Source organism: Mus musculus, chromosome 2 (genome assembly GCF_000001635.26).
Source record: "Mus musculus strain C57BL/6J chromosome 2, GRCm38.p6 C57BL/6J".
Taxonomy (NCBI): domain Eukaryota; kingdom Metazoa; phylum Chordata; class Mammalia; order Rodentia; family Muridae; genus Mus; species Mus musculus.
The window spans coordinates 83997835-84011470 of record NC_000068.7 but is presented as its reverse complement, the minus strand read 5'-3'; positions in this window follow the sequence as shown (position 1 = coordinate 84011470).

The following is a 13636-nucleotide window of genomic DNA, read 5'->3' as shown; positions in this document are numbered from 1 at the left end:
CAAGGACCTTGATTTGGAATAACTTCAAGCCAAGTACCAAATAGCAAGTAATAACATATATTTGCAGATTCCAGATAAAAATGCAGGCCTGGCTACAAAAAATTTTTTTATTTATTTCAATGTTTTAAATGCATTCGCTTATATTTCCTCAGCTCCATGAAGTAAATGATACATCATATTAATGCTTTTCTTTCTTTCTTCTCTCTTTCCTTCCTCTCTCTCTCCTTTCTTCTTCCTCCCTCCCTCAATATCTCCCTCAGTCCATTATCCCTCCATTCCTTCCTTCCTTTCTTCCTTCCTTCCTTCCTTCCTTTCTTTCTTTCTTTCTTTCTTTCTTTCTTTCTTTCTTTCTCTCTCTCTCTCTCTCTCTCTCTCTCTTTCTTTCTCTCTCTCTCTCTCTCTCTCTCTCTCTCTCTCTCTCTCTCTCTTTCTTTCTTTCTTTCATTTGTTTGTACCAGGAACCAAATCTGAGGCCTTTTTTTTCTCCTAGGCAAGTATTATATCACAGATAGAGATAAATTCATAACTGCTTAAGGGTATCAATATATAGTCATATATTCTTTTTATGTAGAGCTCAGGGTGGTCATTTCATTAGCCTATTTGACAGTTTCAAGATTTTTGGTGTTTAACAATTCTTTGTAAATTCTGACATTAGCCCTTTGTGTGAAGTATCATGGTAAAGATTCTCTCCCATTCTATGGGAAAGAAATACTAAGGAACATAGCATACATATCACAATACCTGAACTCAAAATGCACTACAGAGCTATTGTGACAAAGACAACATGGAGCAGGCCTAAAACCAGACAGAAAAACCATCAAAACAGAGCACAAGATCCAGAGATAAATCATCAAAGCTGTGGTCATCTAATCTTTGTAAGATGCCCAAACATATGGTTGGGGGAAAAAAGCCTGTTTAACAAGCACTGCTCGTAAGACTGGATAGCCACTTATAGAAGGATAAATTTGGATCCGAACCTCCCACCCTATAGAAAATCAACTTGAAAAGAAACCTGAGATTCAGAAACTTCTAGAGGAAAATATATGGGATGCACTTCAAAGTGTAGGTGTAGATAAGAACTTTCTGAGCAGAACCCTTGTCACACAGCTGGTGGGAGCCAGCTTTTTCCCTCCTTCATGTGGGTCATCAGACTTGGCAGCAAAAGATCTTGACATAAATCAGCTCTAAAATATTTTTAATCTGTTACCAGACCGAATTGTTCCAGTATCAAAACACTTCATGTCTTAGACTAAATTGTTTCAATAACAAAACATTTCATGTCTTATCTTACTCTATTATTTGAGTAGGGTCAGTTACCTTCTCGGGCTATTCCCAGTGGACATATACCCTGCATTAATGGCAAAGAGAACAGTTCTTTCTGTGCAGCTTTCCTCTGAGCACATGCTAAGTCATCCAGCTGGCCCTCCACAGTGCTCGTGACACTTCCTCTATGGTTGCAATAGGACATCCTTATCACCAGATGCCACTGCCCTAAAGGTCGGAATGTGGATATGAGCAATCAATGGAAGCATCATTTGTGTCCACCTCCATTCCTTCCACAAAAGATGAAATGATTTTGTTAAATATTCTCCAGCAAATTTCCCCTTCTTTCATACTTGTTTGAACTGTCACATTGCTGTTTCTGGGTGTACAGGAATAGAGGAAATGGACTGCTTTCCTAAGAAAAGTAATATTGCCCTGAGAGGCTCAGAACACTAAGAATCTGCACAGATACACTTTGGATTCTATAAGCATTAAAAGGAGTGATTATCTCCAATAATATATACTATTCAAAAGTACCAAGTTCCATCAAAGAAGCCAGACATAAAAACCACTTACTATATAACCTTAGTTATGTCATTCAGAGATAGGCAAAACAAGAAGTCTTTTTATCTACAACACAGTGTTTTGGGGGAAGGAGGCTGGCTACATAGAGACATGAAGGAGAATATTTCTGATTTTTAAATGTTCTTCATCTTGACCACAGTCACAGTTCCCACTACAAGCCTCATGGTAGTGATAAAACTAAAACAACTGTTCACTACATGTATGTCATGCTAAAATAAACTAAAAGAACAATAAAGGCTTTCTCTTACTAAGTTAAACAGCAACGTGTTACAGCTCCTTCTGTTACACTTTCCTATGGGCCCCTCAATGTGCTTTGAAACTCTATCTTGATATCTAGAATGAAGTCTTCTGCTTAAAGGCCCTCCCAGAAAAGTAGCCTTATCCTGGAAAATCATGGATGTCAGCAGAGACTAGAAGACATCCAGGTGCTCCAGAAAGTTCCTGGAATAATCTTAGCATTTGTGTCGGCCAAAATCTGTTTCCCATGGCTGGCAGCAAAAAGCAGAGGCAGACTTGGCCAGAAAATAGTCCCCTGGCTGTGCTTGCTGTACAGAGCATTGAGAATGCCATGTGCCTGTGGAGGCTGGCTAATTAATACAAAATGATGATCTAATGTGCATAATAGCAGTCACATTTCAGAATGAGTTCTTCAGAAAATGTAAGCCTTATTTAATCTTACCACACAGAAATTTCTTGCACAAAACACTGTATTTTAATTCTAAGTTTTGAGTCTCTTTATGCGATTTCAAATATATTATTAATATTCTAGGTAAAGAAAATAAGATACTTTATGTTTTCTTGTAATACAGACGTGCCAGTGCTTACTCTAACTGGCATGGATATCTCTGTGGGGTGTAGAGAATGCCTTCTCATTGACACCTGAGACATAGCTGGATAAAATTGTATGTGTGTTTCCAAATGAGCATGGCCACTGGTCCAGTGTTTAAATGAAAGCCATGCCAACTAGGCAAGAAATTGCAAAGTAAACACTGAAATAAACCACAGTATGAATCTGAACCCAATCATAACTTCTATCCCCTTTTCCATCTTTTCCATCTTGAACAAGCATTCAGTTCTCTGTGTTACTTTATACAGAGCAAGAAAACGTAAGAGGAAAATGAGGGAGGAGAGATAATAAATCCAAAAAAACCCGGGTGGAATTTTTATTTTAAGGAGATTTCGAGAAAGTCATTAGACATTTGAATGAATATTTGTCCTTATGGAAACAATGGACAGCCTCCCATGTGTACTGCCACCGTCTAAGCCATGACTTGCTACCAGCATCCACCCACTCTTTCAGTGCAGTTGATCGTGGAAGGTCAGAGGGAGAGCACTTGGCAGATAGTTACCTTGCCTTCAGAATGTGTCCTAGCAATGTGTCTACTCGTGAAGACTCCCCACAAAACCCTGAGAAACATGGCTGTTCTGCTGAGTAACCAACCTTAAACTCTCAAAACAAAGCATTTCTATTAAAATAACTTGTTTGGCACATCATTAGGTTTCTGCTATTATTAGTTTTTAGCAAACAGATGTCTTCCTGGATAAAATCCAAGCCAGGAATTCTTTTTTTTTTTTTTTTTTGGCAAGTGTATAACATGGTAAATTATACTTCTTCCAGAACTTCAGTCACTTTGGAAGGGGGGAGTTGCAAAGAGGTTAAAGAGCCATTTTGCAGACAAAACAATTTCAGAAAAATATTTAGCTTACTGATGTTACAAAAGATGTTAATATTCATGTTTGTGCTTTTAATTTAAAAAGAAATTTATTTTAAAAGAAGATACAACCTTGCAGTTCCATTGAGATCAAAATTTTCATATACCCTTTTGTAACAGATGTCATTAAAATTTGATTCTTTATAAAAGCAAGATAGTAAATAGCAACTTTTCTTAAAAGTCAGACAGGCTATTTATAATCACTTAATAGTATGATTTTCCATTCCTTAAAAACTGAAAAATATGTATCAACATTCTTCCTAAAATTGTGCATACTAATGTCAAAAATTAAAAGAACTCCCAACAGAATCACCAGGCATGAAGGCTTTGATTGGATTGGATGCTGTATTAAAGTTACTGCAACTTTCTGTCTCAATAGAAGAACATTTCCTTTTATATTTTTCCACACAAAACCACAATTTAACATGTTTTCTAAAGTAAAAGTAATTTTTAACATTTTTGTTTGTGAAACTTGCAATTTTGTTTGTAAAGACATTAAATGTTTATAAAACTAAAAGAAGTATAGAGACTGGGATCCATTGCCCCTTTTTCCTTTTGATAACAGAGTGTTCCTATGTTTGCATAAATACATGATTAGCCATATAAACGCCATTTTCCTAACACCAACTGCCACATGACCCCATTCCAGCCTATAGAATATACAAGGAAGGCTCGAAGCAAGTTTCAGATCATTTCCTTAAATGGAATAAAAATATATCCTCTATCTCTCTCCTTTCTGCCCTGGGACTTCTGCCATTGAGCCTGTTCACCTCTAGAAGACAGGGAACGCAAAGTGGAAGAGCCTTTAAATCCTGATTGACCTTAGATGAGCCATTTAAATTCCCTAAACTGCTTGCCTATATCTAGAAATGTTCTAGATGGGCAGGCTAATGTCAGTGTCTGTGCACTGTGTCATCTAATTGATGCATCAGGTCTTACGGTATAGTTAATCCATATATAGAATATGTGAAATGTTTTGTAATTCACATTAATTTGGATTTTAGTCAACTGACAAGATTTTGTTTTCGTTTTGTTTTTGTTTTCTTAAGCCATGTAGTTCAGCTATGGATACCACTATCACTAATAGCTATGATTTGGCACAGTGCTCTCCTTAATTCCCAAAACCATAATAGTAAAAGGTACAGGCCTTGGGAGGTGACCAGGTCATAAACTCCCCTCTTGTGAGTAGTATTAGCATCTTATTAAAACATCATTTAAGGATGGAGGACTCATGCTCCTGTAACTTTATCCCTTCTGGGAAATGAACAGTAGGTAAAATAGAGCTAGATAAGATAGAAAATAAGAATTATTCTGGGCCTTCCGGCCCACTACAGCACTGGGGTCCCTGGCCCAGGGAGTCTCCGGACACCCGCAAGGACCCACACAGGATCCGCCACGGGAACCAAAGACCTCTGGTGAGTGGAACACAGCGCCTGCTCCAATCCAATCACGCGTGACCTGAGACTGCATTAATTAAGGAAGCAGATAACGTGGCCTGATCCGGGGCTCAAGTCCCTTCCAGTCCACTGCAGCACCGGGGTCCCTGGCCCAGGCAGTCTCCGGACACCCACAAGGACCCACACAGAATCCGCCAAGGGATCCTAAGACCTCTGGTGAGTGGAACACAACTTCTGCCAGGAGGCAGGTTCAAACACCAGATATCTGGGCACCTTCCCTGCAAGAGGAGAGCTTGCCTGCAGAGAGTACTCTGACCACTGAAACTAAGGATAGAGCTAATCTCCCAGGCCTGCTAATAGAGGCTAACACAATCACCTGGGGAACAAGCTCTAACCAGAGACAACTATAACAACTAGCTCCAGAGAATACCAGATGGTGAAAGGCAAACGTAAGAATCCTACTAACAGAAATCAAGACCACTCACCATCATCAGAACGCAGCACTCCCACCCCACCTAGTCCTGGGTACCCCAACACAACCGAAAAGCTAGACCCAGATTAAAAAGCATATCTCATGATGATGGTAGAGGACATCAAGAAGGACTTTAATAACTCACTTAAAGAAATACAGGAGAACACTGCTAAAGAGTTACAAGTCCTTAAAGAAAAACAGGAAAACACAACCAAACAGGTAGAAGTCCTTATAGAAAAACAGAAAAACACATCCAAACAGGTGATGGAAATGAACAAAACCATACTAGACCTAAAAAGGGAAGTAGACACAATAAAGAAAACCCAAAGTGAGGCAACGCAGGAGATAGAAACCCTAGGAAAGAAATCTGGAACCATGGACATAAGAATCAGCAATAGAATACAAGAGATGGAAGAGAGAATCTCAGGTGCAGAAGATTCCATAGAGAACATTGGCACAACAATCAAAGATAATACAAAATGCAAAAAGATCCTAACTCAAAATATCCAGGAAATCCAGGACACAATGAGAACACCAAACCTAAGGATAATAGGAGTTAATGAGAATGAAGATTTTCAACTTAAAGGGCTGGCAAATATCTTCAACAAAATTATAGAAGAAAACTTCCCAAACCTAAAGAATGACATGCCCATGAACCTACAAGAAGCCTACAGAACTCCAAATAGACTGGACAAGAAAAGAAATTCCTCCCGACACATAATAATCAGAACAACAAATGCACTAAATAAAGATAGAATATTAAAAGCAGTAAGGGAGAAAGGTCAAGTAACATATAAAGGCAGGCCTATCAGAATTACACCAGACTTTTCACCAGAGACTATGACAGCCAGAAGAGCCTGGACAGATGTTATACAGACACTAAGAGAACACAAATGCCAGCCCAGGCTACTATACCCGGCCAAACTCTCAATTACTATAGATGGAGAAACCAAAGTATTCCACGACAAAACCAAATTCACATATTATCTTTCTACAAATCCAGCCCTTCAAAGGATGATAACAGAAAAAAATCAATACAAGGATGGAAATCACGCCCTAGAACAAGCAAGAAAGTGATCCCTCAACAAACCAAAAAGAAGACAGCCACAAGAACAGAATGCCAACTGCAACAAGAAAATAAAAGGAAGCAACAATTACTTTTCCTTAATATCTCTTAATATCAATGGACTCAATTCCCCAATAAAAAGACATAGACTAACAGACTGGCTACACAAACAGGACCCAACATTCTGCTGCTTACAGGAAACCCATCTCAGGGAAAAAGACAGAAACTACCTCAGAGTGAAAGGCTGGAAAACAATTTTCCCAGCAAATGGTCTGAAGAAACAAGCTGAAGTAGCCATTCTAATATTGAAATGGTTGGACCTGGAGGGCATCATCCTGAGTGAGGTAACACAATCACAAAAGAACTCAAATGATATGTCCTCACTGATAAGTGGATATTAGGCCAGAAACTTAGTATAGCGAGATATAAGGTACAATTTGCAAAACACATGAAACTGAAGAAGAACGAAGACCAAAGTGTGGACACTTTGCCCCTTCTCAGAATTGGAAACAATCACCCATGGAAGGAGTTAGAGACAAAGTTTGGAGCTGAGACAAAAGGATGGACCATCTAGAGACTGCCATATCCAGGGATCCATCCAATAATTAGCCTCCAAACGAAGACACCATTGCATACACTAGCAAGATTTTGCTGAAAGGACCCAGATATAGCTGTCTCTTGTGAGACTATGTCGGGGCCTAGCAAACACAGAAGTGGATGCTCACAGTCAACTATTGGATGGATCACAGGGCCCCCAATGGAGGAGCTAGAGAAAGTATCCAAGGAGTTAAAGAGATCTGCAACCCTATCGGTGGAACATTATGAACTAACCAGTACCCCAGAGCTCTTGACTCTAGCTGCATATGTATCAAAAGATGGCCTAGTCTGCCATCACTGGAAAGAGAGGCCCATTGGTCAGGCAAACTTTATATGCCCCAGTACAGGGGAATGCCAGGGCCAAAAAATGGGAATGGGTGGGTAGGGGAGTGGGCGGGGAGAGAGGGTATGGGGGACTTTTGGGATAGCATTGGAAATGTAATTGAGGAAAATACGTAATAAAAAAAATAATTATTCTGGAAGTATAGACAAGAGCAGTCCTTACCAGATACCAATCCTGCCAGCACCCTGATCTTGAACTTCCCAGGCTCCATATATTTCTATCATTTATAAATTGCCCATTTTGTAGTCACTGCTGTGGTAGTACCGATGGACTAGCACACTAAGCTTTTCTACAGAAATAAAAATAACCCCACTAGGTCAGCTCAGCAACTCTTTTTATTCTCTTATGTTTTTACTTTTTAATTACTTAATTTACATCCCAAGTATTGCTCCCTGTCCCAGCCCCTCCCTCACACAGTCCCTCCCCCACTCCTCCTCTGAGAGGGTGAGGTCCCCCTGGGTATCCCCCCCTACCCTGGCACATCAAGTCTCAGCCTGATTAGGTGCATCCTCTTCCACTGAGGTCAGACAAGGCAGTCATGAAGGCTGAGCTGCCTGTCTGCTATATATGAGCTAGGGACCTCGTTCCAGGAGGTGTATGCTCTTTGGTTGTGCCTCAGATTCAGAGTGCTCCCAGGGGTCGAGGTTTGTTGTCTCTGTTGGTCTTCCTGTGTGGTTCCCATCAACTTCAATCTTTCCCTCATCTCTTGCATAAGTGCCCCCTACCTTTGTCTAATGTTTGGCTGTGGGTGTCTGCATCCATTTCGGTCCATTGCTGGGTAAAGCCTCTCAGAGAACTCTTATGCTAGAGTCCTGTCTGCAAGCATAATCGAATACCACTAATAATGTCAGTGATGGATGCTTGTCCAGGGGATGGATTTTTGAGTTGGGTTGGGTATTGATTGGCCTTTCCTTCGGTCTCTGCTCTATCTCTGCATTTTTTTTAGACAGGATAAATTTTGAGATGAAAGTTTTGTTAGTGGGTTGCTGCCCTTGTGCCCTTATCCCTCTGCTAGGATTCCTGACTGGCTACAAGAGGTGGCCTCTTCGGGTTCTATGACCACACTGTTAGGCATTTCAGCTAAGTTCACCTGCATTGACTCCTTTAGGACTTCCTAGATATTCTCTCCTGCCCCCAACCTGCTGCAGCTGCAAATTTCCTTTCATTCTCCCAGCCCTCTGGGCCTCTCTACTGTCTCTCCCCTCACCTGATCCTGCATCCCGTTCCCCCTCCTTTCTACCACCCACTTCCCTCCCTTCCTCTGCCTCCTATGACTATTTTGTTTCCCCTTCTAAATGTGATCCTTGCCTGGGCCTTCTTTCTTGTTTAACTTCTTGGGTCTGTGGAATATATCATGGGTATTTGTCTTAGTCAGGGTTTCTATTCCTGCACAAACATCATGACCAAGAAGCAAACTGGGGAGGAAAGGGTTTATTCGGCTTACACTTCCATACTGCTGTTCATCACCAAAGGAAGTCAGGACTGGAACTCAAGCAGGTCAGAAAGAAGAAACTGATGCAGAGGCCATGGAGGGATGTTCTTTACTGGCTTGCCTCCCCTGGCTTGCTCAGCCTGCTCTCTTATAGAACCAAGACTACCAGCCCAGAGATGGTCCCACCCACAAGGGGCGTTTCCCCTTGATCACTAATTAAGAAAATGCCTTACAGTTGGAGGCATTTCCTCAACTGAAGCTTTTTCTGTGATAACTCCAGCTGTGTCAAGTTGACACACAAAAACAGCCAGTACAATTGACCCCTTGACAACTTGACACAAACACATCTATTAAGCCTCAACCCTTACATTCTTATTCATCCCCAAAGTCTAAATAACTTTAAATGTCCCACAGTCTTTACATGTTCTTAAATTTTCAATCTCTTTAAAATATCCATCTCTTTATAATCCAAAGTCTTTTAAAATTCAAAGTCTCTTAACTGTGGGCTCCACTAAAATACTTTCTTCCTTCAAGAGGGAAAAATATCAGGGCACAGTCACAATCAAAAGCAAAAATTAAACTCCAACTGTCCAATGTCTGGGATCCAACTCACGATCTTCTGGTCTCCTCCAAGGGCTTGGGTCACTTCTCCAGCCCTGTCCTTCGTAGCACACAGCTTTTCCTCTAGGCTCCAGATGCTTGTACTCCATTGCTGCTGCTGTTCTTGGTGGTCATTCATGGTCCTGGCATCTCCAAAACACTGCATGACCCCTTCAGTCCTGGGCCATCAATTGCAACTGAGGCTGCACCTTCACCAATGGCCTTCCATGGCTTTTCACAGTGTTGAGCCTCAGCTGCTCTGCATGACCCCTTCATGCCTTCAAAACCAGTACCACCTGAGTGACTCTTACACATTACCAAGTCCAGCCACAGCACAAGGTACAACAAAGGAACTCAAGCAGGTCAGAAAGCAGAAGCTGATGCAGGGGCCATGGAGGGATGTTCTTTACTGACTTGCCTCCCCTGGCTTGCTCTATAAGAACCAAGACTACCAGCCCAGAGATGGTCCCACCCACAAGGGGTGTTTCCCCCTTGATCACTAATTGAGAAAATGCCTTACAGTTGGATCTCATGGAGGCATTTCTTCAATTGAAGCTCCTTTCTCTGTGATAACTCCAGCTGTGTCAAGTTGACACAGAAAACCAGCCAGTACAGTATTCTATAGCTAATATCCACTTACCACTGAGTGCATACCATGTATGTCCTTTTGGGTCTAAGTTACCTCACTCAGGATGATATTTTCTAGTTCCATCCTTTTATCTGCAAAATTTATGATGTCCTTGTTTTTGATATCTAAATAGCTTTCCATTGTATAAATTAACCACCTTTTCTCTATCCATTCTTCAATTGAGGGACATTTGGGTTGTTTCTAGTTTCTGGCTATTACAAATAAAGATGATATGAACATAGTGGAGCATGTGTCCTTGGGTTATGGTGAAGCATCTTTTGCATATATACCTTGAAGCATAGCTGGGTCTTCAGGTATTACCAATTTTCTGAGAAACCGTCAGATTGATTTCCAGAGTAGTTGTACAAGTTTGCAAACCCATTAGCAATGGAGGAATGTTACACTTTCTTCACACCCTTGTCAGCAGAGGGATAAGGACACCAACCCACCTACAAAATCCTTGAGGTTTTGATATTAACCATTCTGATGGATGTAAGATGGAATCTCAGGGTTGTTTTGACTTGCATTTCCATGATGACTAAGGATATTGAGCATTTCTTTAAGTGCTTCTTAGCCATTCAAGATTCCTCTTTTGAGAATTTTCTGTTTAATTCTGTACCCCATTTTTAAATTGGGTTATTTGTTTTTCTGGAGTTTAACTTCTTGAGTTCTTTATCTATTTTGGATATTAGCCCAAGTCAGATGTAGGGTTGGAGAAGATCCTTTCCCAATCTGTAGGTTTTCATTTTGTCTGGTTAACAGTATCCTTTGCACTTACAGAGCTTTTAGTTTCATTAGAAGTCATTTATTAATTGTTGAACTTAGAGCCTGAACCATTGGTGTTCTGTTCAGGAAAATTTCCCCGTAACAATATATTCAAGGGTGTTTCTCACTTTCATTTCTATGAGATTCAGTGTTTCTGGTTTTATGTTGAGGTCCTTGATCTACTTGCACTTGAGTTTTGTGCAGGGTGATAAATATGGATCTATTTGCATTCTTCTACATGCAGACATCCAATTACAATAGCACCATTTATTTTTTTTCTGTTGTATGGTTTTGGCTTCTTTGTTGAAAATCAAATGTCCATAGGTGTGCAGGCTTATTTCTGGGTCTTTGATTCTATTCCATTGATCAAACTGTCTCTGTAAAAATATCATGCAGGTTTTATCACTTTTGCCTGTATTACAGCTTGAGGTCAGGGGCAGTTATTCCTCCTGAGGGTATTTTATTATTCAGGATTGTTTTGGCTGTCCTGTGTTTTTTGTTTTTCTATATGGAGTTCAGAATTGCTCTCTCAAGGTCTGTAAAAATTGTGTTGGAATTTTGGTGGTGATTGCATTAAATCAGTAGATAGCTTTTGGCAAAATGGCCATTTTCATTATGGTTTTTCTGATTGTTTGTTTGTTTGTTTGTTTTTTGAGACAGGGTTTCTCTGTATAGCCCTGGCTGTCCTGGAACTCACTCTGTAGACCAGGCTGGCCTCGAACTCAGAAATCTGCCTGCCTCTGCCTCCCAAGTGCTGGGATTAAAGGCGTGCGCCACCACGCCCGGCTCATTTTCATTATGTTAATCCTACCAATCCATGAGCATAAGAGATCTTTCCATCTTCTGATATCTTCTATTTCTTTCCTCAGGGACTTGAAGTTTTTGTCATACAGATCTTTACTTGCTTGGTTAGAGTAACACCAAGGCATTTTATATTATTTGTGCCTGCTGTGAAGGATGTTGTTTCCCCAAAATTCTTTCTCTGCCTGTTTATCATTTGTATAAAGGAGGGTTAATAATTTCTTTGAGTTAATTTTATAGACAGCCATTTTGCTGAAGGTTTTTATCAGCTGCAGGAGTTCTCTAGTAAAATTTTGGTGATTGTTTATGTATACTATCATATATATATATATATATATATATATATATATATAATTTGTAAATAGTGATACTTTGACTTCTTCCTTTCCAATTTGTATTTACTTGATCTCCTTTTGTTGTCTTATTGCTCTAGCTAAAACTCCAAGTACTATATTGAATAGATATGGAGAGAATGGGCTATTGATGTGGGCTATTGGTTTGCTGTATATTACTTTTATTACGTTTTGGTATGTGCCTTTAGTCTCTGATCTCTCCAAGACTTTTAACCATGAAGGGGTGCTGGATTTTATCAAAGGATTTTTGTCAGCATCTAAAGAGACAATCATGTAATTTTTGTCTTTCGGTTTGTTTATATAGTAGAGATTATGTTGATGGATTTTCATATATTGAACCATCCCTGTATCCTTAGGATAAAGCCAACTTGATAGTGGTGAATGATATTTTTAATGTGTTCTTGGATTCAGTTTGCAAAAATTTTTATTGAGTATTTTTGCCTTGATGTTCATAAGTTAAATTGATCTGAAGTTCTCTGTTGTTGAATCTTTGTATGGTTTAGGTATGGGATAACTGTGGCCTCATAGAATGAATTAGGTAGTGTTCCTTCTGTTTCTATTTTGTGGAATAGTTTGAGTACTGTTGGTATTAGCTCTTCTTTGAAGGTCTAGTAGAATTCTGCATGAAACCCATCTTACCTTGGCCTTTTTCGGGGCGGGGGGGGGGGAGGGTTTGCTAGTGACTGATTTTATTTCCTTAGGAATTATAGGCTTGTTTAGATAGATATGTACTCATATCTGTTAACATTGAAGCTATACTGTAGCAGAGTTCCATAGGCTCCATCTATTGTATGCATATATTGTAGTAACTTTCTACAAGTCTTTACTCTTGCAGGAAAATTACAGATGCAGATATCTGTCAGCTGACATCACCTGAGCATCACTCTACATCACCAAGAATTCTCAGTTCCTAAGACATTCTGTCTCGATAACCATTTCAGCACAAAAATGCAGTTCCTACAAGTGACCTTAATTTTGTGTTTCCATTCTCGTATCTCTCAGTGCACCCAACTGCTCTGCTCTTCCTTAGCATTTTCCTTTGCATTCTATGAGATTCTTTCTCTCTTTTGTCTTGTAATTTATTATATGTGGCAATTAATGAACTTTATAGTGAGTGATAATGTGCAGCCTGAATTTAACGACTAAGCTAGACATGGCACTGCTTGTTCTGTGATTTTAATCCAGCCTAGTCTGCTTTGAGAGCTCCAGGTGTCCAGGTCTACATAGTGAGTCCTTTTTTTCTTTTCACAAAACAAAATAGGTGAACTATTGTTTTCTTGTTTTTATCCAATTGAGGAAAGCATAACAGTGTAGAATGGGATAGATGGGAATCAAACTTTGGGTGCTAGCAGTGTAATTCAACTATTGACCTCTGTTCAAGTTCTATGCCCAACGTCAGTCATTTTATGGGAAAAAAAATATATATATATATAATGACAGTCTATGATTTTCTTCAACGGTTTTGAAACCAAAGAATTAGGAAATCCCATCCTACACTTTTACACTTTCCTCAGTTGGCTTGAGCTTCTGGAAACTCAAAGTTTCCCTCTAGTAGCAAACACTCCAACAAGGCCACATGTCCTAATCCTTTCAAATAATGTCACTCCATATGAGTCTATAGG